Here is a 5,060-nt window from a genome sequence, read left to right as displayed (position 1 = left end):
TGCTCCTGATGATATATTGATATAAAATACATTTGTTCATATAAAATTACAAGTAGATCTCAGCGTCTGTGACTTCACTTGTATACCTACCGTGTAATTCCCTGACAGATTAAGGACCTAAAAGCACCCTGAAGCACCAATAGTTAGTTTCTCTGAAGTAAAAGTTTATTTGTGAATGTAAGGGAGGCTGAGGGTGATTGTGCCTTAAAGATAGCACAATACTCTTTGTTACAAAAATGGGATGAGAATTTCCTTTAGCTGGTCTTTCTTAATGAGGCAAATTATCACTCATAGATCCTAAAGATGGAGTTGTTTCTGTGGAGGGAGGATTTGTAGACAGTTGTAAGCAATCGTCCAGCAGATCTCAATGAGGAATAGCAAAGGCAAAATGAAAAAGCATTACCCAGGATAATTTTTTGCTTGGAGGATAATCAGGTAATATATGTCCATGGGCTTACATCTGCTAGAGCAGGGGTCCCCAACCTCCAGTCTATGGACCAGTATCAGGCCATACAAGCAAGCAAATCATACATGGGATGCAGGCAGCACACAAAACCATACACCCTCCAGTCTGTGGAAAAACCTCTCCACGGAACTGGTCCCTAGTGCCCAAAAGGTTGGGGACCTCTGTGCTAGAGAATGCTGGCTTGCCTTACACAGAATTTATGTAAGAGAGATGGCAAACAGCAAAGTAACTCTCACCTGAAAACTTTATAGAGCAAGGGTACAGTCTGGAGAAAGTCTGTCAGATCACCTCCAGTTCATGAGGAAAACATGCAATTAGAAGAGCAAAGAATGTATATTGTGCTTAGTTCCCTTGATGATATTTGAGATGTGTTAGTAACAAGCCTTGATTCCATGAACAAGCATGATTTAATTATGAGTTATGTAACTTGGAGGCTTTTGGAAGAAGAAAAGATTAGAAAGAGAGGTTGCATAGAAATGACAGTAATGACTCAGTCAGAAAGGAGCCACATTCCAGAAAGATAACAAGGTGGGAGATAAAGTCTGTGTAATGAAACGCTGCTTTGCATATGGATCCACTCAACATATCCAGAGAAATTGCCCAGTAAGAAGATTAAAAGATGCGAGCAGGAGCAAGACAGCACAAAGAGGGAAGAAAGAAGACACACAGATTTCTATGGTGAAGGCAAATAAGAAAGACACTAAAGACATTTAGTTGTTGGATAGTGGGGCAAAAGAACATATTGTAAATAACCCAAAACAGTTTTAGTCTAGCACTAGCCAGGAATATGAAAACCTGGCAAATGGTAATTGTTCTTTTGTATAGGGGCAAGAAACTGTATATGTACCATGTATCGGTAAGTCGTTCGATAAGCTTTTACATGTACCAGATTTAGATCACAATTTGCTGAGTATGTCTCGCTTAGACAATGAAGGGTATGAAGTAAATTTTTGCAAAGGGTATATGCAAGGTCATAAAGAATAACAGGGCATGTGCACAAGGTTTTAAACTGAACAATTTATATGTTTTGAACCACAAGGAAACTGGTGTCAGTGTGCAGACAATCTTTTCTAATGAACCAAAGCATAATGGATGCGCACATTTATTACACAGAAGGCTGGGTCATGCAAGCTTTAAAGTATTGCAGAAAATGTCTGACCTGGCTGTAGGATGGAATGTAAAAGAGTGTGCCAACTATTTGGATTGTGCTATTTGCAAAGAGGCAAAATCTAAAGTATACCCTGTCAGCAAAAGAAGTGATAGGAAATCTGACAGAATATTTCAGTTTGTATAAGCTAATTTAATTGGCCCTCTATCTCCACCAGTGGGCGGGGCCAAATTTGCTTTGGTGATTGATGATTTCTGAAGATACAGGTTTTGTTATGTACTAAAAAGCCAAACAGGAGTTTCAACAATTTAAGAGTGGGTAATATTTGTAGTGAGGAAGTGTAATCCAAATGTATGTCAACTACCAACAGAGGTTCAGAGTTCACGTCTAATATATTTCAGCAGTGGCTGAGAAAGAAAGGCATAACCCATAGAAGAACAAAGCCCTACACTTCAGCAGAGAATGGAATTGCTGAACGCAGGAATGGCAGTGTCACAAAGTGAAAGATGCATTACTAGCAGCTGAAGGAATAAGTAAGCTATATTGGGGTGAGGCAATTGTAACTGCCAATTATTTGGTCAATAGACTGGAGTTCAGCGATTAATGAAACTCCATATTACATGTTATATAAAACCATCTTTGGCACATTTGAGAATCTTTGGCAGCAGTGCATGGGTGTACAAATAGGAAAGGACAATCAAAGTTAAGGAAATTAAAACTTATAGGTTATCAGTCAGGATCAAAGGTACATAGGTTTACAGATGGACATAAAAATGTTATTTTTCATTGCAAATTTCAGAACATGAGAATTGGGGAAAGGTACATGCCAATATTGAAATTTTTATGCCTGTTTGTCAGAGGTCTCCAATAAATGAACATTTACATAGAATATAGAGAGTGAGATTTTGGTGCAACAGGAACATGTTACAGGATCCAATCTGGGTCAATCACCGGGACCAGAGTTGACTGACCCAGATTGAATCCTGCAACATTATACTGGGACATGTATATTCACTTTCATTTGTGAGGAACATTTTATTCCAAGGTGGTCTAAAAGAGCAAACAAATGTGTTCCTCCAGAAAGATTCACAGCTGAGGAAGTAAAAGTATGTAATATTTTTATGAGCCCCAAAATTACCAAGAAGTATTAAATTTACCTATGGCAGAGCAAAAGAAATGGAAAGAGGCTAAGGATAAGAAAATGTTGCTTATGCAAAAATACAAAGTTTTCACTCCAATCAGGGTACCAGAGGCAGAAAAGACTGTTGGGTGCAGATGGGTATACAAAATGAAACTTCATGAATGATGAAGTACAATATAAAACAAGGTTAGTTGCTCAAAGCCTGCACAAAAACACTGTAGGAATTAAAAAGAATACTACATTCCTTAAAGGCAGGGGTCTTCAAACTTGGTCCTTTTATGACTTGTGGACTTCAACTCCCAGAATTCCTCAGCCAGCATGCCTGGCTGCGGAATTCTGGGAATTGAAGTCCGCAAGTCATAAAAGAGCCAAGATTGGGCCCTTTTATTAGCCCAAGTGATTTATTAGCCCAAGTGATTGGGCTAATGATGTACAGGATAGAAAGTCAATGTCAGGATGTATTGTAATGTTTGCAAACATAGTTGGTTGGAAATCTAGAAAATGGACCAGTTGCCATTTCCACAACTGAAGCGGGATTCAGAGCTTGTCAATTATGTTCAGAGATAATGCGAAAACATACACTTGTTCATTGGATATTGAACTGAAAGGAGCTATATGATCGGTATTTGAAGATAACACAACATGTATACAAATGGTAACAGGTGAGAGTAAAAACCAGAAGCGAACATATTGCCGTAAGATATTGTAATCTCAGAGAAATGGTGAAAGAAAATGTAATAGACCTAATTCACTGTCCATCGGAAGATAATTTGGCTGACCTCACGACAAAGCCATGGGGTATACAGAAACAGAAGGATCTTGTGAAACAACTTGGTTTAAATACTGTCCAGCTATATATTGGAGGGGTGTTGAGATATTTAAATTTAGTAGCTGCAACAGTGGGGTTATGCAGGGAGCCAGAACACACAATTATAGTTGATGGGTTGGACCAGGGGTCTTCAAACTTTGCCCTTTTATGATTCATGGACTTCAACTCCCAGAATTCCTCAGCCAGCTTGCCTAGCTGAGGAATTCTGAGGGTTGAAGTCCATGAGTCATATAAGGGTTGAGTTTGAAGACCCTTGGGTTGGGACGGTGCTGGTTCCTGCCTGAAGGAATCTGCACTGTGATTGGTTGCTGTGAGTTTGGAGGAGGGAGTGTCCTTTTTTTCCCTGCCTCTTTTTTTTTCTGTGTGCTCTCTGTGCTCTGCGATTTACCTGGCGATGCTCCTGTTTGCCTATCTGGTTTGTTGTATATATTGATGTAAATATATATATATATAAAACTATAAGTATCTGTCAGCATCTATGACTTCATTAGCACACCTACTGTGCAATTTCACAATACGATCATCTGACACAGCCCCATATTTCATTCCACCCTATGGGGATAATCCCACTTCAGGAGGTAACATTTCTGAGCTTTTTTAGGCATTGCAGTCCCTTGAAATCAGATCAATTCTTCAAGATTCAACCGGCAAGGAAGGATCAAGCAGAAAAAGTGAACAAAAAGTCAAGACTTCAAAAGAAAGAGCAGAAATAGATATAAAACAGAAAAAAGGTATAGGGCATATTGCGCAGGGTCTTCGAACTTGGCCCTTTTATGACTTGTGGACTTCAACTCCCAGAAGTCCTCAGCCAGGCACACTGGCTGAGGAATTCTGGGAGTTGAAGTCCACAAGTCATAAAAGGGCCAAGTTTGAAGACCCCGTTGTACTCTGTAGAAAACGGGGATTGCTTTACCAGAGGAATACAGACCAAAGAGAGGATAAATAAGCTGGCCTGAAAGAATCCCCAAAGCATGTTTTGTGTAAATATCAATTTAAAAATAAATAAATTTACAGCGCTGGATAACTCTCCTCATGCTATTTCCCTTTCTCACATTTGCAGCACCATCTATATCAGGTTCCCCCTCCCGCTTGTTCCTTCTGTTTCCCAAGAATAAATCCAGATTTATAAAAGGGTTCTGGGGAAAAAAGAAATCTCAGGTATCAAGAAGCAACAATCAAATCAGGTTCTATCCAAAAGCGTTTTTTTCATTCTAGACCCGGCTCAATCATGCCCCCCCCACCCGGGCCGTTCTCCGCCCTCTAGCATCCCCACTCCACGACTAAAGGTTCCGCCAGACCACAAACTCATCAGGGAACGGGGCATGCGCAGAAAAACTTTGCCAGTCCTGGACGTCGAGCAGAGGACAAGGGAGGCGGTTAGTTGCCTTAGGAGACGCTCTAGTCAAGAGCGGTAAACCAAGGGGCTTCTAGGGCTTCGCCTCTCTAGGAAGCAGCCCTCTCTGACCCAGTGTCTGGGAGTGCAGGGAGGAAAGGGGAGCCTGAGGCGGGAGCGACT

This window comes from Vipera berus (assembly GCF_964194415.1).
Source record: "Vipera berus genome assembly, chromosome: 2".
NCBI classification, from domain to species: domain Eukaryota; kingdom Metazoa; phylum Chordata; class Lepidosauria; order Squamata; family Viperidae; genus Vipera; species Vipera berus.
Note: the sequence above shows the minus strand (reverse complement) of the source record.